Source organism: Saimiri boliviensis, chromosome 4 (genome assembly GCF_048565385.1).
Source record: "Saimiri boliviensis isolate mSaiBol1 chromosome 4, mSaiBol1.pri, whole genome shotgun sequence".
NCBI lineage: Eukaryota > Metazoa > Chordata > Mammalia > Primates > Cebidae > Saimiri > Saimiri boliviensis.
In genome coordinates this window covers 4653115-4680850 of record NC_133452.1, presented here as the reverse complement: position 1 = coordinate 4680850, position 27736 = coordinate 4653115, and the positions used below count along the sequence as shown (strand labels likewise).

General features: G+C 42.7%; 1 protein-coding gene and 1 pseudogene across 7 annotated transcripts in view; both read right to left on the bottom strand.

Moving 5' to 3' along the window:
* PDE10A (phosphodiesterase 10A) overlaps positions 1-27736 on the bottom strand; it is a 656074-nt gene that overhangs the window by 589135 nt on the left and 39203 nt on the right. The gene's annotated exons all lie outside the window — the stretch shown is intronic.
* Positions 1941-27168, bottom strand: LOC101043980 (putative transcriptional regulator encoded by LINC00473; annotated as a pseudogene).

Here is a 27736-nt window from a genome sequence, read left to right as displayed (position 1 = left end):
TAATAATAATAATAATAATAACATTGGAAATAACCCAGATATCTTTCAACGGGTGAATGGGTAAACAAACTGGTATGTCCACACCATGAAATAGTAATAGTACTCAGCAAAAAACACATACCTTGGATTACTCTCCAGAGAATTATGCTGAGTAAAGAAACCCAATCTCAAAAGACCACATAGTGTATGATCATTTAAATAGCGTTCCTGAAATAACAAAACTATTGAGGTGGAGAACTGAAAAAACAGATTAGTGGCTGTAAGAGGATCATGATGGGAGATAAAGGCATTGGCTGTGGCTGTTTGAGGTCAGTAGGTTGGAGACTACTGATAGAATTGTGTTGAATATTGACTTTTCCAGTGGTGGTCAAACTTCATGTGTGATAAAACCGCACAGAACTAAATACATACAAATGAGTGCGAGCAACAATTGGAAAATCTGAATATGGTGGATGGATTGTATCGATGCCAATTTCTTGATTGTCGTATCAGGCTGTAGTTATGCAAGAGGTACCATTGGGGGAAACTGGGTGAAGGGTATATGAGGCTCTGTATTATTTTTTTGACAACTGTATGGCAATCTTCAATTTTCTTAAAATAAAAGTTTAAAAAATCTTATTCAACAGACAACGTGCAGTGTATGTACTTGTTTCTCTCTGGGACCCCAGTTTTCCAGCTGTTTTCTGCCTGGAGCACCCCTGGCAAGGTGAGATGAACATAGGACCAGCAGCAGTGGCTGATGGTGCCATCTTAGACTTCTTCTGCAGGAGAGGCCCCAAATCAAGGCACAACCTGAGATGTTCACTGATAAAGCAAGTTCTCCTAAGAAGCCATTCATCCTTACTTGGAGCTGTAAACTACCCCTTCTTATCTGGCAACAAACACCCGTTAGCCACATTAATCTATAACTAAATATGTACATGTCCTTTAGTGTTGAGAAAACTCTCCTGTTTTGACTTTTTCCACAGTGTTTGTGACAATGTCTAAATTCTCATAAGCAAAAGTTCCATTTTAAATGGAAAAGTCAAACAAAAGAACAAAATGTTCCATTGACCTTTAAAGACTTAAGAGTTTACAGTTAATTTGGAAACCCTAGCCATTAGATTGAACACACCCTATGTTCACACTCTACCTATGTGTGCCTGAACTGGACGGCAGGAAGAGAAAAACAAACCAGGCGTCCAGCCACTGGCAATTAGAGCTCAGCATTCAACCCGAGAAAAATCAGATTTTCCATCCAATCCCACCCAATGCTCAGCATCAAAGATGTGTCAGACAGGCTCAGCTCTGCTATCCTTGGATGACTTCATGGATCACTGCAAAGATCTTTAAGCCTCAGAGCTACTGAAGGTAATTCTGTTTTATAATGATGATGTATAAACTTTACGTAAAAAAGGATTTCATTTTCTAATGGAAATATGTTGCATTTCTACAGATTTTGCAGTTGCATGTAAAAGACTTTGGCTGGGTGGGAGAGGGTTGCTTGGAGTTTTCTAACTATAGAAACAAACTTATGAAAGCATATTAATATTCATTAAAAAGCACATGCTAGCCCTTAAACCACCTGGAATTCATTCTAAGAAAATAGTGAAGTACTCCTATCAGGATTTAACTATAAGCATATTAGTTACACTGCTGTTAGAAGCAGCCTAAAAGCTAACAACAAATTGGTTAAATGAATTATTTAAAATTATATATCAAAACGATTATATAAAACTATGTTTTTGATATGGAAAAACAATAACAATAAAGTAAAGTTTTTAAAAGGCAGTTTTTTTTTAACAACTGAACATTAGTTTTGGAGACAATAAAAATGTATAAATGACTATGCAGAAAATTCGAAGAATATACGGTATTTCATGTGTCGGTCTGTGGGCAGAATTGGGGAAATCTTGTATTTTCCCTTGCTTTTATGTCTGTATTTTCTCATTTTTCTTACATGAATATTAACTAACAATGACATATACAAATATATATTTTCTTTTCTTTTACTTTTGCTTTTTTTTTTTTTTTGAGACAGAAGAGTCTTGCCCTGTCACCCAGGCTGGAGTGCAGTGGTGCCATCTCAGCTCACTCCAACCTCCACCTCTTGGGTTCAAAAGCATCTCCTGCCTAAGCCTCCTGAGTATACAGGTGTCTGCCACCATGCGCAGCTAATTTTTATATTTTTAGTAGAGACAGAGTTGGCCAGGCTGGTCTCAAACTCCTAATGTCAAGTGATCTGCCCACCCTGGCCTCCCAAAGTGATGGGATTACAGGGGTGAACCAACACACCTGGTCTAGAACAATATATATTTTTAAATTATGTTATTTTATATGTAATTTCATATGTACTATTTATATATAATTAAACATATTTAATATTCATGTGTCATATTTATGTATAATTATACATATATGCTGTGTATGCACTACACATTTTTAGTAAGTATTTTACACATTTAAAGTAAGTATGTTAAAGTCCTAGCTTCATCACACTCAGAATTAAGTAAAAAGGGGGAAAACATGGGTCCTCCATGGACGTCCTCAAAGGTACCTGTTTAGGGGTCTTCACTGGAGTTGGAGATGCGATCTCTAAGTTACCCTGCATAAGAATCATTCTTACTTGCACTGTGAGTAGATTGACTGGAGGACGAGAATAAAAGGGAGTTCATGAAACCCACATGAGGCCAAGGGAAGAGTCAGTCCTATGTGTTTTTATTCCGCACAACCTGCTGGAGCCGCTCCAGGATCCCAGGGAGCCCTCAGGCCAGCAAGTGTTCAGACACCCCCTGTTTAACCACCAGGCATGGGGTGTGAGCCAGTCAGCCCCTCATGCTTGCCTAGAGCTGGTCCTCCAAACTTGCTATTAGACTGGAACGAAAGAATAGCATGTTCTCAAAAGGCCGTGACAGAGCAAAAGGGGGCTATCTCCTGAAAAGCATCCACTCTACAGGAAATAAAAGGCAAAGCTGTCTTCAACTTTGAAACCTGGTGGTGTCAACACCCCGGCTGCTGGTGGCCGATGTCTGGAGCACCTCTGACTCCCTCACATCCCCTCTTAACCCAGCAAACATCCCCTAGTGCCTTCTTCTGAGTGACGGGAACTATAGTGGGCTTGAGGAGCTCAGAGTAGAGTGCAATTTTTTCTCAACAAGCAACTGCTCAGCTCTGACTACACTGTGTGTCCCCATAAGGAACTCAGGGAAATGAATGAGAATGAGATAGGATCCTTCCGATTGAGAAATTTCCAGTACAGTCTTGCTGGGATGAGAGATGAAGAATTAAACCATGGTGCACATTAGAGCCACATGGGTCCTGTTTCCATCTGAGCTCTTCCCCTGGAAGCTGTGTGTCCTTGGGTGAGTGAATCAGCCTCTTGGAGCTTCTGACTCCTCATCTCTAAGACAAGATCAACCCGCTCCTGAATTACTACTGAATAGACAACGAATGAAGGCAGAAATAAAGATGTTATTTGAAACCAATGAGAATGAGAACACAACGTACCAGAATCTCTGGAACACATTTAAAGCAGTGTGTAGAGGGAAACGTATAGCACTAAATGCCCGCAAGAGAAAGCAGGAACTATCTAAAATGGACACCCTAACCTTACAATTAAAACAACTAGAGGAGCAAGAACAAACAAATTCAAAAGCCAGCAGAAGACAAGATCAGAGCAGAACTGAAGGATACAGAGACACGAAAAACCCTTCAAAAAAATCAATGAATCCAGGAATTGATTTTTTGAAAAGATCAACAAAATAGATAGACCACTAGTCAGACTGATAAAGAAGAAAACAGAAGAATCAAAGAGACACAATAAAAAATGATAAAGGGGATGTCACCACTGAGCCCAGAGAAATACAAACTACCATCAGAGAATACTATAAACATCTCTATGCAAATAAACCAGAAAATCTAGAAGAAATGGATACATTTCTGGATATTTACATCCTCCCAAGACTAAACAAGGAAGAAGTCAAATCTGAATAGACCAATAACAAGTTCTGAAATTGAGGCAGAAATTGGTAGCCTACGAACTAAAAAAGTCCAGGACCAGACAGTTTCACCAGCAGTACAAGGAGATAGTACCATTCCTTCTGAAACTAGTCCAAACAATAGAAAAAGAGGGACTCCTCCATAACTCGTTTTATGAGGCCAACATCATCCTGATACCAAAACCTGGCAGAGACACAACCAAAAAAGAAAATTTCAGGCCAATATCCCTAATAAACATCGATGCAAAAATCCTCAATCAAATACTGGCAAACCAAATCCAACAGCACATCAAAAAGCTTATCCATCAGAATCAAGTTGGCTTCATCCCTGGGATGCAAGGCTGGTTCAACATACACAAATAAAAAAACGTAACCCATCACATAAACAGAACCAAAGACAAAAACCACATGATTATCTCAATAGATGCAGAGAAGTATTTTGACAAAATTCAACAGCTCTTTATGCTAAAAACTCTCAATAAACTAGGTATTGATGAAACGTATCTCAAAATAATAAGAGCTATTTATGACAAACCCACAACCTATATCATATTAAATGGGAAAAAAACTAGAAGCATTCCCTTTGAAAACCAGCACAAGACAAGAATGCCCTCTCTCATCATTCCTATTCTTCTTAGTATTGGAAGTTCTGGCCACGATAATCAGGCAAGAAAAAAAAATAAAGGGTATTCAATTAGGAAAAGAGGAAGTCAAATTGTCTATTTGCAGATGACGGGATTGTGTATTTAGAAGATCTCATCCCCATTGTCTCAGTCCAAAATCTCCTTCAGCTGATAAGCAACTTCAGCAAAGTCTCAGGATATAAAATCAATGTGTAAAAATTGCCAGCACTCCTATATACTAATAACAGACAAATAGAGAGCCAAATCATGAGTGACCTTCCATTCACAATTGCTACAAAGAGAATAAAATACAGGAATACAGCTAACAGGGGATGTGAAGGATCTCTTCAAGGAGAACCACAAACCACTGCTCAAAGAAATAAGAGAGGACACAAACAGATGGAAAAACATTCTATGCTCATGGTTAGGAGCCCATCGAGCTACCACTGACTTTTTTCACAGAATTGGGGGAAAAAAATCATATGGAACCAAAAAAGAGCCTGCATAGCCAAGACAATCCTAAGAAAAACAAAAAAAGAAAGGAAAGAAAAGGAAAGAAAGAGAGAAAGAAAAGCTGGAGGAATCACACTACCTGGCAACGGTAATCAAAACAGCATGGTACTGGTACCAAAACAGATACATAGATCATTGGAACAGAACAGAGCCCTCAGAAATAATGCCACAAGTCTACAAACATCTGATCTTTGACAAATCTGACAAAAACAAACAATGAGGAAAGGATTCTCTATTTAATAAAAGGTTCTGGGAAAACTGTCTAGCCATATGCAGAAAGCTGAAACTGCACCCCTTCCTTATACCCTATACAAAAATTAACTCAAGATAGGTTAAAGACTTAAACATAACACCTAACACCATAAAAACCCTAGAAGAAAACCTAGGCAAAACCATACAGGACACGGGCATGGGCAAGGACTTCATGACTAAAACACCAAAAGCATTGGCAACAAAAGCCAAAACTGACAAATGGGATCTAATTAAACTAAAGAGCTTTGGTACAGCAAAAGAAACTTGTTAAAGTGAACAGGTAACCTACAGAATGGGAGAAAATTTTTCCGATCTACCCATCTAACAAAGGGCTAATAACCAGAGTCGACAGAGAGCTTAAACAAATTTACAAGAAAAAAAAAATCAAAGAACCCCAACAAAAAGTGGGCGATGGATATGAACAGAAACTTCTCAAAAGGTGACATTTATGCAGCCAACAAATATATGAAAGAAAGCTCATCATCACTGATCATTAGAGAAACGCAAATCAAAACCTCAGTGAGACACCATCTAATGCCAGTTAGAATGGCAATCATTAAAAAGTAAGGAGACAACAGATGCTAGAAAGGATGTGGAGAAATAGAAACACTTTTACACTCTTGGTGAGAGTGTAAATTAGTTCAACCATTGTGGAAGCCAGTGTGACAATTCCTCAAGGATCTAGAACTAGAAATGTCATTTGACCCAGCAATCCCATTACTGGGTATATATCCAAAGGATTATAAATCATTCTATTATAAAGACACATGCACACATATGTTTATTGCAGCACTGTTCACAATAGCAAAGACTTGGAACTAACCCAAATACCCATCATTGATAGACTGGATAAAGAAAATGTGGCACACATACACTTTGGAATACTATGCAGCCATAAAAAGGATGAGTCCGTGTCCTTTTCAGGGACATAGATGAAGCCGGAAACCATCATTCTCAGCAAACTAACACAAGAACAGAAAACCAGACACCACATGTTCTCACTTATAAGTGGGAATTGAACAATGGAAACATATGGACACAGGGAGGGAAACATCACACACAGAGGGAGGCCTTTCAGGGGGTGGGGGGCTAGAAGAGGAATCACATTAGGAGAAATCGCTAAGGTAGACGACAGGGTGATGGATGCAGCAAAGCACCGTGGCACATGTATAACTATGCAACAAACCTGCATATTCTGCACAGGTACCCCAGAACTTAACATATAATAATAAAAACAAAAAAGCGAGACCTCCTGCATAAGCGTTGTTGGGAGGACAGAACTCATGGCCAGGCACACAATAGCATTCACCAAGAAATGAATGCAGTCCGCAGCCTCACTCTGGCCTAGTGGAAGGCATTCAGTAAACTGTGAATGAGGTGGTCGGTGTAGAAAACAAAAGAACTAAAACGACATGCTGGCAAAGCACGCAGGCGTCCTCAAGTGCGGTCAGTTGGAGGATAGTGTGGGCAGTGACTGGACACGGAGAAGGATCATCCACGGGGCCGAGCCTTTTCCGTCCTTAGATGTGTTTGTTTGCTTCTGAGGAAGGCAGAGTGGACACCTATGCAGGGAATATGATTTCTCTTGCCCTGGCGTTCTAGACACGTCCCGTACTTGGAATAGAATGATGCAAAGTTGCTGCGAAGGCTGTCAGAATCACTGTGGTGACTCAGGTTGAGCCAGGCTGCCCACAGGACTGTAGTGAGCACTGTGTGGGGCTGGATGCCACGACGCCCCCCGACCCCTGCAGCTAGCAGCCCCTTCTGGGCAGGGCCTTCGGTGCTGCTGGGAAATCATGAAGTCAAAACCATATTTTCTTAGAAGGATCTATTCCTACCAGATTTGGATAAACACACCCAACTTCACCACCCCGGGGAACATCCCCATGCATGGCTGTGTTCATGCAAGAAAATCTGACCCAGCCCGTGGCATGGGCCCTGCAGATGCCAGCCACCTAGCACCGGGCTGGATCAGAGCTGCCATCGCCCAGGTGGGAAGAGTGTGCCCCCTAATGACCAGGCACACATCACGCTAGGCATGAGGGTGGCAGATGGGGAGGTTCACAGATCCCTGAGCCACTGACTAAGTGAAGAAAATTGTTTATTCTCCATGTTCACCAGGAAGCCTAGAGGGTTATGTGGAGGAAGAGAATTCATTGCCCTCTTCACCTCCATGGAGCTGCCAAGGACGCCAGCAGGGGGCTTCATGAAGAAAAGGGACCAGTGGCCCAAGAGAAGAGAGAGGGTGTGGGGGCCTCCCAGCGGGCAGGAAGCACACACTGGCATTTCCTTCCTCTGCATGTCGTCTTTGGGTCTAGGGACATGACCGACTGGATCAGAGAAGAAAACAGAGAAATAAGGAGAGAAAATTAACAATGTGTTGTTTCCCTGCTGAATTCACAGTCCACAGAGTCGCCTCAAGTTTCACAACTCAGACGTTTTCCTTAAGTTTTGTTTTCTTCCAAAGATGCTGAAGGTCTGCTTTCATCAATATTCCAATAAGCCCGTGCTGGGCACGCCTTCCCAAACGCCGCTGATGAAAGCGCTGGCTGTGCATGGAAGCAAGTGGTAGAAAGAAACAGATTCTGTTCTTTTGTAAAGCAACTTACTTGCATTCAGAACATTTCAAGTGAAAAAATCCTAAGCACTTTAATTGCCCATGATAACAGGGCGAGGCTGTGAGGGCTGGAGCTACGGGAAAGCCTCCTGGCTCACGGACACACAGGGAGCACCTCACTGTGGCTCTTGGCAGGATCAGGAGTTTCAGCCTGGCGTAACTTGGGACCTGGGAAGCCACCGTGGTGCTGATGAAGCTGAGGCAACCGCAGGGAGCACCAGCCAGCCCCATGAACTACAGTGAGACAGCGCCGAGCACTGGCGATGCCTTTTAGGAACCATGCCCTGGCCCTGTGCCTCTGCAATATCAGATGAGGACCTCGCGCCTTTCCAATATGACTTGATTGTAGAAAATAATTGGTCCGTCTCCTCTTCCATCCACTTTCTCACTGTGGTCTCCTTCCATCCTTTAGGCCTCTGCTCAGGTGTGGCCACCTCAGGGGTCTTTTTTGCCACCCTGGCTAGGGACGCAGCTCGGACCAGGCACTCGTGAGCACCTTGTTATGTTCCTTGGCTGCGCTCACTGTTATTTGACATCCTATTTATTCAGGTACCTCTTCAGTGTCTGTTCACAAGAATAGATGCCGCATCTGTCTAGAATAGTAACTGGCGTGGCGTATAGTAGGTGTTCGACACATATTTACTGAAAAACGAAAAGGAAGAAAAGGAGCTACATGCTGCCCCAGAGTGAACGGGCCCTGGAGTCTGTGCTTGTTTGCACATGTGTCCTGCACTCACACTTCATTCCACGAAGGATTTCAGGCAGAAATAATTCTGTGATTTGTCATAAAATTTTATTGAGTGCCTATTACCTGCAGCTGGGAACATGGAAGGTGGGAACTAGTCAAGGTGTGTAAGGTTTAAGACTGTTTTTCTATGTGCAGCACTAGCTCCTTGCAACCTTAAAGAGGCATCGCTGACATCTGCATTCCTTGTCTCATACCTTCGGGAGAAGGCAAGGGTCTGTGCGGAAAAGGTCACATGTGAAAAGGCTCTATTGTAAAGAAACAAAGTAAAACTGACAAAGACCCAGCTCTCCTAGGAGCTGCTTCTCTAACAGTCACTTCTCCTTTCAAAGCGTGGCTGTGGTCCAGTGTGGCGGGCACTCCCCCCACATCCAGAGGGAAAACCTCCAGGAAGTTGTTGAGAACCAAGAATGAGAGAGAACAGAGGGCGAACCAGACCAGCAGGAGGCCACACTCTGTGGCTCTCGTCACTGGCAGGTGGTAGATGTCAGGAAGGTCAGAATCCCCTCATGAGGCAGGTGAGTGGAGGCACATCACAGCCTTGGCAAGTGTAAGTGAACAGTCACAACGGTCACAAAAGCAGAAAGCATCAAGATAGTGCTGGTCACAAGAAATGCAGCCCCACACAGGGAACCATAAACTGCCCAGTGAAGTGGTTCTTGAAGCAACGTTCAGCCTAAGAAGTTCACATCTTCCTGCCCTCTGTCTTTGGTGGAGAGTCATGATAAATACCAGCCTAGGAATGGCACCACATCAAGTCTTGAGGTTAATAAGGCTTTTTAACGTTGTTAAGTTTTTTTATCTGTGTTGTTAAAAGTTGGAACAGAATAATAGTGTGGACAGCCAAAGGTTTTGATGTGTGAGAGCTGGATTTTTTTTTTTTTTAGATGGGGTCTCACCCTCTTTGCGCAGGCTGAAGTGCAATGGTGCAGTCTCGTCTCACTGCAACCTCTGCCTCCTGAGTTCAAGCGATTCTTCTGCCTCAGCCTCCCAAGTAGCTGGGATTACAGGCATGTGCCACCAGGCCTAGCTAATGTTTATATTTTTAGTAGAGATGGGGTTTCACCACGTTGGTCAAGCTGGTCTTGAGCCCCTGACCTCAAGTGATCCACCTCCTTCAGCTTCCCAAAGTTCTGGAATTACAGGTGTGAGCCACTGTACCAGCCTAATTTTTGTATTTTTAGTGGAGATGGGGTTTCACCATGTTGGTCAGGTTGATCTCGAACTCCTGGCCTCAAGTGATACACCTGCCTCAGCCTTCCAAAGTTCTGGGATTTTACAATGTAAGCCACCATGTCTGGCCTGAGCTGGACTTTTTGAGGGAGAACTAGTTTTGAGTTTTCAAGGGGCTTAGTCTTTAAAGACTCAGGACATTGGTGCAAGAGCAGGTGGATGGCGGGTTGCCCACCTCCAAACATTCCCCCTCCCACGACCCTTCCAAGGAGACCAGACAGAGTTCACCCAGGACTAGGGCAGAGGCAGACCAAAGAGGAGAGAGAGAGCCAGGCGGCCACTGGCTCCTGAAAGAGGCCTCTCCCTGGGCTCAGTCCTGCTCTGGGGAGATGACAGACCCCTCCCCAGGTTTGAGGACCTGAGGACATTAGGAGTTGCCTTTGCGGAGCACTCAGTGGGCAGCAAGTCTTTCAGTAAAGTCCCCTCTACCTGGGTGGTCGGGCAGCGAAGGAAGGAAAAACGGCTTTTCGGGGTGTCGAGACGTGAGAAGACCTGCAACAGTCCTGGCATTGTCAGCAGGAACCAGGCCAGGAAGAGAAGGTGAAAGATCACAGTCTCCAGAGAGGGAAGAGAACTGGCTGAGAAAAGCCTGATGGAGAAACTAAAACCTACTTCTCTTTTTGAGCACCTTGCCTGGTAGCTAGCGTAGCATGCACCCATTCATTAATAAATTTGGATATTACCGGGGAATTCTAGTGTTTCTCATTCTAGACCTCTGGAGGGCAAAGGAACTCAAGTCAGTTAATCTTTTATATTATGGCCTAAAAAATATATGCCCACGTCTAGGGAAAAAATATAATTTCAAAAAAAAGCATCACTTCTCATTTTTTATAAACATTCAAACAAATTCACATGAAAAGCAGAGACCTGAAAATTCATTTTAAAATATACATAATTAAAGGCACTCCCCCCGAGGAACCTCTCCCTGGTGAAAGAATTGTCAGCAGAACGCTTCTGGGTTTTTACAGCCCAAACTTCACAGAATATACAGATCTTTCAGTACAGGATTTTTAGGCTAGCATTTGTATAGGAAGAAAATTTATACACAACAAGAATATAACCCAGCATTCCAGAATAAGGAAGCATACGGGAGACATCTCAGGCTACCTTCCAACTGTGGCTGGTAGAAGGTCAGAACCAAGACAGCAGCTTTGAGGGGCACCCTGGGGCCAGCCACAGGCACAGCACAGCACGGGCGGTTTGTGAACATAAACTTTGGGACACAAACATGGCTGCAGTTTGCAGTTTTTCATTTTGAAACATCAATCACCTCCTGTTTTTTCTTTTTCTTTTTTGGAAATGAAGTCTCGCTTCGATGCCCAGGCTTGCTGCAACCTCCACTTCCAGGTTCAAGCAATTCTCCTGCCTCAGCCTCTGAGTGGCTGAGATCACAGGTGCTCATCACCATGCATGGCTGATCTTTTTTTTTTTTTTTTTGTATTTTTAGTAGAGACAATGTTTCATCATGTTGGCCAGGCTGATCTCAACCTCCTTATCTCAAGTGTTCTGCCCACCTCCGCCTCCCAAAGTGCTGGGATTGCAGGTGTGAGCCACCGTGCCTGGCCTCAGTCACCTCTTTTGAGGTTTGTCATCACCGTATTCCCCGGGGATCTTTAGCTGCACCGAAATGGCAGTCATTGCCTTGAGTTTGAATTTGATATTTTGCCTGAAATTTTGGCTTCGTCTTTGAACTTGCCTCTACTACCATCAATTTCAAACTAGTGATAGTGACAAAAAAAAAGAACTCTCTGGATCCAACTTTCTTTATTTCCCTCAGCACTGTTTAAAAAAAATTAATTTTGCATTTATTATATCTTGCTTTACTGCGGGCACTTCTAAACTACCATAAACAAGTGGTCGCTGGAATGAAGACTTCACTGAGACCAAAGAAAGCATACTCTACCCAGAATCCTGCTTTCCTGGATACTTACCCAGTTCTTAGGAGAGCAAAGTTTTCATCTGTGGCTTTTGTTCCACCCCGCCACTCTCTGCAATGCCCTGGATGGGCTCCAAGTGTGGTTTATTGTTCAAAATCAGAAAGGAGGAAAAAACAAGACTAGTACTACTATCTTGCTTTGGGTTAGAAACGTTAAGTCTGAGAAACATTTTCATACACATTGTCACATGTAGCCTCACATTTAGTGTCAACTGTAAGGTTGACAGGAATGGCACTATCATTTCCATTATTAATGTAAGAACACATATTCAAGCATGAGAAACAATAGCACACGTGGGGCTCAAAAAGATTCCTGTGTGTTAGGCACTACTTCCATGAAGCTACAAAGAACGTAGTTACCAGACATAGTTCCTCCCCTCAAGAAGTTCACAGTCTAGTGCTGGGTACAGATTTGTAAACCAGTACGTGTAATAGAGTATGGAAAGGGCCCACCAGATACATAGGAGGTTGCACAGGAAAGGGCACAACACTCTCTACCAGCAAGAGAGAACTGGGGAGGACCTTCTAAGAGAGGCCATCTTTGGGTTCTTTGAAGAATGAGAAGACTCGAAGTAGTGTAGGGAAGATAGGAGTAGGAAGAAGTTATTCCAAGGAAGAAAATGTATGTGCAAAGGCACAGGATAAGATAATCAAAGAACTGGAAGTCTGTGCACAGGAGATGGTGCTGGATGACAAAGGACACCGAGGACTTTGTCATAGCAAGTGGCAAGCCACTAAAGGATTTATCCAGGGGAAAGACAGGATCAAGTTTGAATTCAAAAACATTTTGGCCTTAGAGAGGAGGATAGCTTTCTAAGGAAAAGGGAGATTGGGGGCAAAATCCAGGCAAGAAATGATTCTGGACTAAAATTAAGGCAGGGATAGCACGAATGGAGGAGAGGGGGTATGGCTGAGAGACCTTTCACTGGGAGAACAGAAGCAGGGCTCATGTACTGGAAACTTAATTTCCAATACAGTAGTGCTGAGAGGTAGAATCTGTAAGAGGTGAGGAGGTCCTGAGCACTCTGCCCCTGTCAATGGATTAATGCCATTATATCAGGAGTGTGTTAGTGATTTTGGAAGAAGGTCCTGAGAAAAAGGATGAATTTGGCCCCCTTGATGTCTCTTTTGGGCTCTTGTTATGTGACGCCTCCCACCATGGCATGACACAGCAAGAAGGTTCTCACAGGATACAGCCCCTTGCTCTTGGACTTCCCAGCCTCCAGAACTGTGAGCCAAATAATTTCTATTGTTGACAAATTACTTAGTCTATGGTATTTCGTTACAGCAGCACAAAACGAACTAAGACTATTGTCATTTGGATACAAATGACACATGTAAGGAAGAACTCTGGATGGATTCCAGGTTTTAAACTCATCAAAGTTGGATGATGGTAATAACTTTAATAATGAGGGAAAGAAGCAGATGGGTCAGGGAGTGGGGAAGAACAGAAGTCAGAAAAAGGAGGCAGCATGTTGGGTTTAGAGCAGTCCTTGTGCACGGAGCCTTTGATGCATTCATGCAGAATTGGTGACATTTGAGCTGGAGATGTGAAATCCATTTTACTGATGCCAGAGGGAGGAATGTGATGAACCATGGAGAGAATGTGGAGTGGGAGGTCACAGAAAGAGAAGGATGTGGATATCACCATTATTTAAGATGAAAAAAAAGCAAGATAATAAATGCAGAGAGGGAGAAAGAGAACAGGACAAAAGGAATCCAAGGAAGATTTTTGGGAAGGAAGAAAAAAGAACAGATGGTCATGAGGGTCAAATGCCACACCCATGTGTTAGACAACCAGATCTGGCAGCAGGAGACAGCTGTGTCCTCTGGGCTCTGTCCATTGTGTGTTGGGGGGAGCTGCCAGGCAGGGTGGTGGGACTAGGAAAGATTCACAAAGAGAATCTTCCTGTGAAAAGAAAGGAAAGAGAGAGGTGATTGCAGCCCAGGAAGATGGTGCCTCTTACATTTATTGTAGGAGCAAGATTTCACTGTGTTGGCAAACGAAGGGCAGTCAATGATGACAGAGAATGGTTAGAGACTGACTGGGGAACCTCACTGTTCCCCAGCATCCTTCTTTTCAACCCAATAGTGTGAATCATTGCCACTCTTGTCAGGTATCTTCCATCGTCCTTCTGAGAAAGGCATTTGTGCTTTGGAAGGAACATGCAGGTAGAATAAGACCCCTGCTACGATCGGAGAGATGGTTTGCTTAGGGCTATCTGCAGCTTATATTGTTGGGAACTTGCTTGTACAAATTTTGGAAGACCGTTTGCTTGCACTGAGACAAAGTTCTTTCTCTGTATAGTTCAGGGGTGACCATGACAAACTCTGGAAGACCATTTGCTTGCACTTAGACAACGTTCTTCCTCTGTATAGTTTAGGGGTGACCATGACAATTGTTTTGCCCCATAAGAGGCAGTTCTGCTCGCATGTTATGTAGCATCCCAGAGGTCTTAGACACCCCTTGCGGGCTGGAGGAAAGCTGAGCCTTGTAACCCGCTGGGCTAGGCCAGCAGGCTCCACATGCCATTGCCACGTGTCTAATCCTGAATATGGAAGGGTCCAGGTGGCACCTACTTGAGACTAAATAAGACTTTTGTTTCCTTTTTGCCCCCCAAACATGCAGATTTTAACTCTCTTCTTTTATTTAGCTTCTATTAATTCTCAGAGTAATTTTTCTCCTAAGTCGTTGAATGGTGAGATTTTCACATTCTCTTAAAACAACTTTGCATTTGAATTCAGTCTCATATTGCGTCCAAAATAAACTTACATATTTTAAAAAGCAACCTGTTCTTAATAGAACCTTTCTTACTTTTATGTCACTGAATATTTTTACAACTTATAACAGAAATATTTACTGGAAGAGTGGGTACATGTCTTGACATCTTTACAGGCCAGACAGTGCTTGGCACATAGTAGGGCTGAACAAATATTTGTTGAATGAATGAAGAGTCAACAGAATTAATTAACAGTGAACATTCTGTCCACCAGAGAAAAACAGGCTGAGAAAGAGCTGTTGTCAATTGCACAAAACCTGTCAAAAGAGCAAATCACAAACACAAAACACACACACACATACACACACACACACACAATCCAGTTCTGTAAACGGGATACAATTAAGGACCTATAAACTGGCCTTCTAATAAAAGCTAACCAAACTAGTCTTGTTCATTTCAGACATTTTTATCTGTCAAAGCCTAAATTCAGAGCTCTACAAAATAGTTCCTTCTGTATAAAACCTGATAATAAATGTTTTTTTAAAAAAAAATCCAGACATCAGCCCAGACCTCACACCACAGGAGGGTCCTCTGTCAATCTCTCCTTCTTCCTCTCTCTCTACAAAGACTTCAGAAGTCAAAAGCTGGACTGTCAATATCTAAAGTCTAAATATATTGTATTTTATCTCTCCAACAAGCCAAACATCTTTGCAAACAGAGCAATGAACTTTGGCATTCTCCAAGCACAACTGTGAACACAGCAGTAACCCAAAGTAAAACAACCTTGTGAAATCAGGTCACCAGCAGAGCAGTTTGTGGGCGACCAGAGCAACTCTGTCACCCGAAGCAAACACTGCTTCATGGAACCGTAGCGTGGAGTCCATTGACCATCGTGGGCATCTCCAAACCAGTTGTATAAATATGGTTGTCTCCAACTAGAATAAAGGCAACATCCACTCATATCTCTTGTTGTTTTCATTAAAATCGCTGTTCTGTTTATAGCTTATCCATGTTATACATGCAATTTTAAATGAAATAATGCAATAAAACTGGAATTTGGCTGGAATGTTACTAATCTTGGATGAGTTTCAGCTGAGGGCACCTGGGCCCCGGTGCTCACTGGACAACAGGGCCCTTATACTTGGGATACCAGTCAGGTCCCCATGTGAACCCCAGAAAACCCACCCAGGCTTCCTTCAGTAAGGGGGCCTGGACTGATGCCTTCTAGAACACTGGGCCCTGGCCTCTTGTCAAGTGCTTACTCAAGAAATAGATTTAAAGAAGCCCTGGAGTGTTCAGAGTCTAGAGAGCAAAACAGCATCAAAAATAAAACAAAAATAAACAACACACACACATGTGTGCACACACATACACACACACACTACATATAATCAGGTTGATTATCTAAGTATGTGTGTGGAAGGGCAGGTTAAATGAAATTGGAGATAATAAAATTCTATGTGGAGACGAGAAATACAATTCTATTTGGAGAAATAAAATCTTTAGTAAATTGGACATATTTATTGCAGTACTGTTTATGGCATCAAAAAACTGGAAATAACATAAGTACCCATCAATAGGAGAGTGGCTGAATAAAATATGCTGTTGCTTCACTTCTACACCTCAGAATATTATGTAACCAGCACAAAGAATTCATTCGAATATATCAGTTGACTTAGTAAGATTTCTAGGAAGTGCTATTTGGTTGAGCCAAGATGCAGGAACCATGTGTAATATCCTTCTTTTGAAAGACAAACCATAACCCAAAAGCTATGTATACACCCATGTATACAAGTATCCCTTTCTCTCCAAAACCTCTTGTTCTTGAGTTCAGAGAGCAAGTCCGGATGGTGAAATTGTACAGGACCAGGGGCACTTGCATGTGTGCCTCTATGTAGTTGTATTTATATCTGTAAATCAGTAAGCAGTGTTATGCAACCTCACATTGTTACATTTGTTAAAATGTTTGCATATATACATGAAATATATTTCTAGATACAATATTATAAAGGGAGAAATGAAACGGCTGAACTGTCTTAAATTTTTTTGGACTTTTTAATTTTTTTTTACATTTTGTTTCAATAGTTTAATTTTATTTCAGTGTTTTTTGATTACATGGATAAGATCTTTAGTGATTTCTGAGATTCTGGTGTACCTGTCACCTGCTTTCAATGAATATGACTTGGTTTCTTCTAGCATTTGTATTCCTGCAAAATAAGCAGTATCTGCACGTCATTTGTTAGAAGACTGTTTGACCCGCGGCACGGATTGCATTGGCCTCCGAAAACCCGTCGGAAGGAGATGTAGGAAAGGAAAGGGTCTTGCGGGATGCGCAGTCACGTTTTTACCCTTCCACAACTCCTAGCCCACAGGACTGGCTTTGTGACCTGAGGCTCCCTGACTCCAGAACCCTTTTGGCTACTCATAGGAGCCTCCCAAAGTCCTTGCTCTTGTTTCTGCCATAAGATCGTTGTGGAGAATCCCACAGAACCGCACTCCAGCAATGGAAGCCTGCTTTGTAGCTGAACACGTTGATTTCTCCAATTACCACCCACCCCAAGTTCTTGGGCAGCAGAAGAGGTCATAGGACTCTCAGCTCTCCACGGTTCCACATCTGTGTGAGGGGGGCAACGGGTAAACCTGACACCATGGCAATGACTACGCCCTTAAACTGGAGCATCCCCAAAACTGAGCACATGAGCCTTGCTTGTTTTATTACTCCAGAATTTTTTACGAGGTGTCTGCTTCGCATTCAGAATAAAGATTCTTTCAGCAATACGTTGCAGCGTCTTTAGTACATTTCCGGGCTATAGCACCTAGACTCAAATTTGTATTAAACTGAATCTTTGCAGACAGACTTGGCCCAAATAATGTGGAAAAAGGAGCACCGTATTAAAACACATGCAGTGGAAACTAATCAAGGGCGCACAGAGGCACAGGCAGCCACCTGCCAACAACCAGGCTGAGCATAAAGTAAAATCAAAGAACATCAACGAAGGTGGTTTCGTACTTGAAGCTGGAACCTGCTGGAAACAACAGCCCTGCGTCTGAGACATGCCCTCTCGGAAAGTTCCCGCCAGGCTCTGGCGCGTTTTTGCTTTGTGATGCATCTCCGGTGCAGCCTGGCGCTCTGCGGGCTCCGCTTCTGTTCGCACTGGCAGCGTTGGTGCCCGTGGGCGTGCAGTGGCGGCGCTCACGGCCTCATTTCCTCGGCCGCCTGGAACCCACAGAGTACTCCTTTCTGGGGGGTGCTTCCTCTTTCCTGGGAGGCTTCTGGCCTGTGCCTGCCTGTAAATTCTCCAGGGCCCTTGCCTGCCTGCCCATTCTACCCTCAGCCGGCAGTCCCATTTTTAAAAGGTCTTGAATAAAGTGAAATGTGATTAGTTGTGGGAAGAGAACCAATAATATGCACAATTCAGCAGCCTTTATCACTGGTGGAATCTGGAAAGAAAGGTAAAATTTCTCCAACTTTTTATGCTGTAATAGCCATGTTTCTATGAAAAACACTGGTAGAACTGAAATTATTTCATCTCCATAGTGCCTTTAGAAGAAACATAACCCACCATCAACTTCAGGACTGCTGCACGCACACTTCAACATTTCTTGGTATAGAGCACAGTAGGGGAGGCAGTGCAGAGGGACAGTTAAGAGCTCAGACTCTGAAGTCTGTCCGGAATTTGGGCCCACAACTCACATGCAATCGTCTGACCTTACGCAAGTTACTGAAGCTTCTAGGGTCCATTTCCTTGTATAAATGAGTATAGCAATATTTACACACCCCATAGGGTTGTTGAAAGGATTAAATGAGATGATACCAGTAAAACACTTAGAACAAGACTTGGCAGATGGGAGCTCTTCATAATTCATTAATACTATATCCAAAGGAAAAAAAATTGACTTGGGCCTTTCTGAAATCAAAAATCTGTTTCTGTGGCTGTTGAGGGCTTGTCTTCAAGAGGTAGAACTCTCTGTCTAAACCAGACGGACTCCAGTCATTCGAAAATGCCCCCTGCCTCTTGGCCCACCTGACATCATTTGGATATTTGTCTCCAGCCAAACCTCGTGTTTAATCTTAACCTGCAATGTTGGAGGTGGGGCCTGGTGGAGATGTTGGGATCATGGAGGTTGGTCCCTCATGGCTCAGTGCTGTGTTCCAAATAGAGTTCTCAAGAGATCTGGTCATTTAAAAGTGTGTAACACTTCCCTCCCCCACTCCCTCTTGCTCCTGGTTTTACCATGTGATGTGCCTGCTCCTCCTTTGCCTTCTGTCATGATTGTAAGCTTCCAGAGGCCTCCCTAAAAACTGAACAGGTGCCGGCACCATGCTTCCTGTATGGCATGCAGAACTGTAAATCCATTTGACCTCTTTTCTGTATGTATTTCCCAGTCTCAAATGTCTCTTTATAGCAATACAAGAATAGCCTAATGCGCCACCTTTCACCCTCAGGGCCATCCCCATCTCCCGCCATTTCACCCCTTCTTTAAGAGCAGACCCAAATATCCCCCAGCACCAAGGTCTTCCCTGGGCACTCCAGGTGCAGAAGCCACTTGGGATGCACCTGGCCTCAGTCATTGTTCCTCTCCATATAGCCATCATCTCGCAAGGCCATCAGGACAGTCACTCCTGGACACAACACTGACTCTCATGCATGATTGGCAAGCACCTTCAAAACATGCACATTTGGGGTTTTCTCATAAAAGCCTTGTTCAGTAAATGTCTGCTACTGTCTCATTTATTGAATATTCCAGCTAGGGCTGCCAACAGCCACGCTGTAGTATACCATATGTGTGCTGGGGTAGAAGGGGAATTAAAATGTCAGTTTATGAGTATATATATTTATTACATATATTTTAAATATATCTGTTTTTAAATATATTTATTTAATTTGTGAAGGTTGTGTGTGTACATATGTGTATATGTGTGTGTATATATGTATACGCAAACACATAAACACACACACACACACAGACACACAGACACACACACACACACACACACACACACACACACCCCTTCACAAAATGGTTTCCCTGAAGCTTCTTATCATTCCCTGTTTTGTTTCTGCCTTGAAAACAGTTACTAAGGATGTTGATAATTTGTGACACATCATCTTTAGTGCCTCTTTGCACCCACAGAAGGAGGCCAGATGTGTTCAGTGTGTGCCTCCCTGTGCTGACTGCCACCTACTGTGGACAGTGGGCCCTGCTGTGTGTGCCCGCCTGGGCTCACTGCTCTGCCCCTGCTCTCAGGCCTCTGCTCACCTGCCCTTGCCTCTTCTGTTCCCAGTTTCAGCTTATTCCATTCAATCCCACTGGACTTCTTCTTGGGAAAAGTACTGCTAATTCTGACCATCTATTAGGAACTATTATATGCCAACCTGCATAGAGTGCTTTAACCTCGACAGTGTGCTGGTAGGTATTTGTGACAAGGTTTTCCAGGAGGAAAGGCCTGATTTATGGTGTTTGCCAATTTCCAGGGTGTAAGTACAGCCCATTCTGCTATAACACTTCTTCTGAAAATGAGGATTTGTTCCACTGTGATTGGTAAATTAGGGAACAATTTGAGGGTCATGTCAATATCGGTTTGCTCAGGCATCACTTTGTTGTTCAGAAGCCAGGTAAATGTTGTAGGAAGGATAATCTCACACATATGCATTTCATCAGGACAAGGAGCCACACCCACCCATACCTGCTATCACTACTCTCTCTAGGGTTTTAGGGCTTTGCCTACACACTGGAGAACTGATGCTGCAACTCAGTCTGCATCCAAAGGCCTGAGAACCAGAGAGCTGGTGGTACAAAAATCTTGAGTCTGAGGTCAAAGTCCTGAGAACCTGGGAGGCCAGTGGCATAAGTACAGAGTCCAAAGGTCTGAGAGCCTAGAGAACCTAGTGTTTCAGGGCCAGAGAAGATGAACGTCTGAGATGATACAAAGAGCATGAATTCACCCTTCCTCCACCCTTTCATTCTATTGGAGACTTAAGTGAGTCAGGTGATACCTGCCATGTTGGTGAGGAAAGATCTTCTTTACTCAGTGTTTAGATTCAAATGTTAATCTGCTCTGGAAACGTCCTTGCAGACCCAACTAGAAATCGTGATTTGCCAGTGATCTGGGCACCACCTAACCCAGTCAAGATGACACCTAAAATTATCCATCACACACTCCTCCCTGCAGTCCAAAACAACACGAACGATGGCCCTTCCTGCCACCAACCTGGCTGCACAGCTCTGTGTCTTCTCTGTATTAGTCTGTTTTTACACTGCTCAAAAAGACATACCTGAGACTGGGTGATTGATAAAGGAAATCGGTTTAATTGACTCACAGTTCAGCATGGCTGGGGAGGCCTCAGGAGACTTACAATCATGGCGAAAGGGGAAGCAAACACCCCCTTCAAGGAGAAGTGCTGAACAAAAATGGGGAAAGGCCCCTCTTAAGATCATCAGATCTTGTGAGAACTCACTCACTATCGGGAGAACAGCATGAGGGTAACCAACTCCATGACTCCGTTACCTCCCACCAGGTCCCTCCTAGGACACGTGGGGATTATGGGAACCACAACACAAGATGAGATGTGGGTAGAGACACAGCCAAACCTTATCACCTTCTCTTTAATATCTCTTCCTGAATCTCAGCTACTTTGTATTTTTCCTTCAGTTTTCTGTTCTTTTCCTCTTGGAAACTCTTGGGTTCTCTTCCTCTTGCTGACAGGGAGGTGGGCGTGGTGGGCCCCCAGGCATGGGGCACTCACTCCTATAAGCAAACTCCGGGTCTTCCTCAAGGTGATCTTTTCACACTGATGTCTTTACTGTACTATTTATGGCTTTCTTAATCAGTTGACATGTATAACTATGTGTGCTATCATTTTTATTGGGTTACTCATCTTTTATTTTTTGATACTAATAAAGTTTTTTAATGTTGTGTCCCTAACCCCATTTTCCCATAAACTCTACAGTTTTTAATGTAGAAATACATACATTACATTATAAGTTCTGCTACATTATAGTCCTACTACATTATACATACATTACATTATGTTCTGATATAATGTAGCATAACTTATAATGCACTTACAACGAACTGATAATAAACTGTCCATGGTTTGCTGGGGGCCACTCATGCTGACACACTCTTGCTTGAAAAAGCTGGTTGGATTCCCAACTCTGTGTTTAGTGATGTCATACAAATACTGCAGTAAATATGTCACTTTGCAAAGAAAAATTTTGGAAAAAAAAAAAAAAAAAACCTTCTATATTTAAAGAGGCTAAGGTCCTTTAATGAAAAGTCTGAGTGAGGTGAAAATCTTCCAGTCTGTGCTCAGAAGACAGCACTTCAGTTTCTTCTATTTTGCCAGCTGGTATAACCTTGAGTGTGATAATGACCTTGAATCCAACTCATCTTGGCTTCCGACCCCTACCTCCTGGTGTTCACTCCTTCCACGTTGCACAAGAGGGTTGGTCTGTATGACCAACAGAATGCAGCAGAAGTGAGAGGGTGTCACTTTGAGACCAGATTCTAAAGACACTGCAGCTTCTGACTTGGTTGCTTCCTTGCTCCTTGGGCCACCCGTTTTGGGGAGGGCCGGCCTCCACATCAAGCAGGTCTCCTGACAATAGCCATGTGCCAGGGGCCACCTTAGAAGCAGTTCCTCCAGTCCCAGTAAAACCTGAGGTGCTGTAACTACAGCAAGCATCTGGATAGGAATCTCGTAAGAGACCCTGAGACAAGGCCAAGCAGCTAAGCCACTCCTGACTTCCCAACTCTCAGAAACTGGGAGAAACAATATATGCTTGTTTTTTCAAGTCAGCAAATTTAGGGGTGATTCCTTGCTATGGCCTACATGTTTGTGTCACCCCAACTCCAATTCATATGCTGAAATCCTAAACTCCAAGGTAACAGTATTCAGAGGTGGGACCTTTTTTTGGGTAATTAGGTCATGAGGGTATAGCCTTCATGAATGGGATTAGTGTCTTATATAATAAAATCCACTGAGCTTGTTTGCCCGTTCCACCATATGAAAACACAGTGGGGAGATGCCATCTACAAACCAGGAAGAGGACCTGCCAGCACTTTAATCTTGGACTTCCCAACCTCCAGGACCGTGAGAAATTAATTTTTGTTGTTTATAGTATTTGACTGTAGCAGCCTGACTAGACTAAGACATTTGCTATGGAGCAATGGATAACTAATAGAGTCACTAAGCCATCTAGTTCTCTACATACATATGGCAAACAGGTTCAATAATGGTTGCTTTGTCTACTTCATAGAGAAACAATTAGACCAAGTGGGGAACTGTGTATGATTGCGTTCTAGCAACTGTGAAAACGCCATGCTGCCATAATGTGCTATTGTAACGTTTAAAGATACGTTTAGCTGATTATTTCCTTTGCTGTGCAGAAGCCTTTTAGTTTGATGTAATCCCACTTATTATTTTTGCTTTTGTTGCCTGTGCTTTTGGGGTCATAACAAAAAAAATCATTGCCTACAGCAATGTCACACAGACTTTCCCCTACGTTGGTCATAGGTTAGGAAGATTCAGTTAGACAGGAGGAATAAGCTAAAGAGAGCTCTTGTAAAACATGGTGATTACAGTTAATAAGAACATATTGTCTTCTTTAAAAATGCTAAAAGAGTAGATTTTAAGTGTCCTCACCACAAAATGACAACTCTGTGAGGATATGTATATGTTAATTTCAAAACATCACATTGCACATGATAAATATATAAAACTACCTGTTTTATTTAAAGGCTATTTAAAAACTAATAAATACATCCTTCAGGCCTTACTGCATGACCCTCACATGAGCAGAAATTTAATAATTAAAATACCATGTCTCTACCATCCAGAAATTAGCACAGTAAAAACATTATTGAATATAATTCATATATTTTTCTCTCTATATATACACAAACACACACCTAAAATGAAATTATCTTTTACACATAATTTTATAACCACTTTTTTTTTAAGTTAATAAGCTCCAAGTTTCCATTTCAATGAATCTTCATCTTATCTAATACCTAGTCCATGTTCAAATGTACTCAGTTGCTCCAAACAGTCTCTTTAGCTGGCTTAAGTATTTGGGATACAGTCAAGGGCCATTCATTGTACCTTGCTGCCTTTTTTAGGTTGCTTCTAATCTGCCACATTGACATGCAGTTATTGATAAAGACTATACTTCATCGTGTGGGTATGTCTAGGTATTTTCTTGTGGAGTCATTTTGTTTTATCCTCTATCTCCCATATTTCCTGTAAGCTGAAAGTCAGATCTAAAGGTTTGATACATTCAAATTAGACATATGGAGTTAGACTACATCTTAAGTGATGCTGTGTGCATAAAGTCGGGTTGACCCACCATTGCTGATGCTAACATTGACAGTGGGTTAAGAGATTAAACATATGATCCTTCCATTGTACAGCTACTTTTACTCCTTTACAACAATGTCCAGATCTGGATTAATATGCATCCAATGTTGATTTTCTAATTCTATCACTTATTCTGTATTATTGATGACCTTTCTTTTTTCTTTTAAAATAGAGCTTTCTCTTGTCAACTCTGCTGTTGCATTATCCCAAATGCAGTTCGTATTGGAAAGAGAAGGTAACCATGATTGCCCTTCAGTGTCAAATTTTTAATGTAATGAGTTGATTTAGTAGCCATCTCAAGTTGTGGTATAAAAGTATTTCCCTAGATTTTGCTTTGTGAGTTTCATTATGGACTCATGTATTTTCATTCACTCAATGTGCATTAATATGTGATAATCACTGTTATTTTTGATGTCGAAATTGTCATACTTTTGGCCAATGGGAAGGGGCTTCTCTTTACACAATCGTATTAGTTTTTGACAGCTTTCTTACTTCCTGACACAGCAAGACATCACTTACCTCAGAATCATTCATCTCACCAATTAAGTATGGCCTTCTGAAAGGGTAACATTAGATAATCTCCTATCAAACAGACTGGAAAGGCATAAGTTTCTATTTTATTTTCAGAATACTATATGTAAATTATAGGGAACAGGAGAAAACTTTGCCAAATCAGAATTCGACTGAATCTTGACAATGGACTTCTCTGATGCAAAGAATTGTATGTGTGTGTGTGTGTGTGTGTGTGTGTGTGTGTGTGTGTGTGTGTAAAACTCAAAATAACTCATCCAAAGATGAATAAAGCGATCATCTTTCGTTATCTCTTGAGTTTCAACATATATATACACACATATGTATATGTGTGTATATATATATACGATATATGTATACACACACACATATATGTAGTGTGTGTGTGTGTTAATAGACAAGAGATATCTAAATTGCAAACGCATCTTCTACTTAATAAAAACCAAAATAAGACCTTGAGACCTGAACCAAGAGTTTTATTATCCAGTGCAGGTGAAGAGATCTCAGGATACGTAGAGAACATTCCCAGCATCAGGAGAAGAAAGCATAAGTCTCTGTCAATGGAGAACGAGAGGAAGACCTCACCAGGAGAAGGGGTTTTGGTTCTCCCTTCCTGGGGAGGGGATTCCACCTGTCAGTGGTGGGTGTGGCTGGGATGGAGGCAGAATTGAGTCAGAGAGCAGAGGAGCTTGCACCTGCTTCCTAACAGGAAGGCTCTGGGAGGAAGCCTTATGGAGTGCTTTGCACCAAGGTGATGTTCGACCTCCAAGGAGAAACGACAGTGTGGCTTCAGGCAGAATTCTTTCCAGTGTTTCAGGTAATGGAAGTTCCCGAGTGCACCTGCTGAGGAAGGTGGCTGAGAGCTGAGGCCACCAAGGGACCATCAAGGTGAGACACAAGGTGACCTCAGAGCCAAGATTGCTGTTGGTGGACAGTCTAAGCCAGGGGCCAGGTGGGGGACTTGCTTGAATCTTACATAAATGCCATGGGGGGACAAAGCCAGCTGCAGAGGGGACTTCCGTCTTGGCCATGCCCTGGGGCGTGACTAAGCTGGCCTCACAGCAGTGGGTGCAGAGAGGACTGAGGCCTTGGCCCAGAGTCCAGTGACAGCCTCGGTGATGTGTGGTCCCTGCCGCCGACTCCAGGAAGCCATCACATCTGTCTTGCCACCAGACACCTACTTTGGAAGAAGGAGCAAAGAGCAAACGTCCCTAGTAAATCATCTGAGTTGTGAGTTGATGAATTCGGAAATTCAACTTTTCCAAAAGGGATAGTTTCAATCCAGAAAAGATCGTTGCCTTTACCTGAGAAAAATGTTATTTTTGCTTCCACCATCAATGGGAATATAGACTCCACGGCAAGAAGAAAGCAGTTAAACATCGTAAATAAGCCATATCGGTCACACTCACCCATCGGAGATGAGTTATCTCTTAAACCCACCTAGCACACAGTACAAGGCAATTCACCATACTTGTTACTACAACTATTCCCTGGTTCTTCAACTCTCTTGAGTCTCGGTACACCCGCTGGAGGAGGTGCCCTTGGCAGATGCCCTGTAAGGGGTCGGCGGCACGGCTCACACAGCAAAACACGCAGTGCAACACATCGGACGATGATCGGGGAGACCACCGCAGACCTTATGAAGTGCGGTCTCCCACTGATCACCCCCCAGACGGAGAATAACTCAAAAATAAAAACATAGGAGATCTCTTTAGAAGAACTCTATTTGTATCATAAACATGTCATGCATTCATTATGAGCTACAGGTGACATCATGAGGTGTCTCAAAAGCATGTAGGAGGCATAGTAAATAAAAGTGTTTTTCCATTTTTTTATCATCAGTGTCCAGAAATTTATCAGAAAGCAGAAAAATAACTCATCCGAAGATGAATAAAGTGATCATCTTTAGTTACCTCTTGAGTTTCAACATCATTCCGGCTACTTTTGTTGTTGACCAGAAGTAAAATGACATAAGGGAAAAATGAGAAAATAAAAAAACTAAAATTTTATGTAATTACAGTAAGATCTAAAACATGAGGAGGAACAAGAATGCTGATGCAAGAGGCGTCTGGTAAAAATAATTACGATTTTGCATGTGTCTAGTCCAGGCTCTTCCTTTTCCTTTGTCCTGATTAAGCTGGCTGCCTTATCATTGCTAGGTTTTCTTCCTTAGAAGACAAAGTCAGATTTTTTGAAAATATGGCCTATTTCTTTTATATATTTTAATGTCTATAACAAAATGGAATGTATCCTTTGACCTGAATAGGAAAGCCCAAAAGTACTACAATTTTTATCCTTCCAGCATACACAAAAGTATAGTCTTTGTTAAATGTTTTAACAGGCTTTTATGGCTTGGCAGCTGTAAGTTTTTTAACCAACACAATTCACTCACAGTAACATGGTCTAGAGCAGCATTTAGCATTTTCTATTTGCACACTGAGAGCTTCTGGAATTTTTGGCTTCTGATTCCTATCATAAGAATGATTGATGAGCTTGCTTCCGTGGAACCCCACGTGAGGTGTGAGCGGTGCACCTGTTCCCTAGGAAGCACTCCGGGCGAGAGCTCCAGCACAGAAGGCTTTGCCCCCGCCAGCTCTCTCCTTAGAACCTTCTTCTCTCGCACACGGAGTGCTTTCTGCAGGTGGCCGTTCATGGAAGGCTTCCAGTATCTGTGCAGACCAGGTCCACTCAGATGCAGGAGGCAGCCTTCCAGTCAGGAGGACAGCATCCAGCCCAGGAGTGGGTACCCATGGATTAGGAGGAGAATTTAACTTAAAGCAGCTTCAGCTGAGCCTTGGAAGTCTAAAGCACTAAAAAAGGGGACACCTGCTTAGGAGATGGTGTATATCCTGAGTTGGCTGAATCCCAGGACATGAACTAGGGTTACACATAAACAAAAGTCATGTGAAAAGTTAATAAACTAATGTAAAACTGGGGTGCAAGTTGGGAGATCTGATCTCCCACCCTGATTTAGTAATGAATATGTGTCCTCTTTGGAAAGTTCCTGATTTATTTCTTCAGACATTATTCTCTCCTACATGGTTTGGAATGACAAAAATGTGGGCTATCCTTGTTCTTATATATCATATCAATTTACAGCATCTTTAAGCTCTAGAAGTCAGTTTGTGGGATTGGCAAAGGCCGTGAAGATCTTCCTCATGGTTGAAAGAAGCCACAGTTTAGCTGTCAACTGGGGAGGATCTGCAGAACTACCTCTGAAC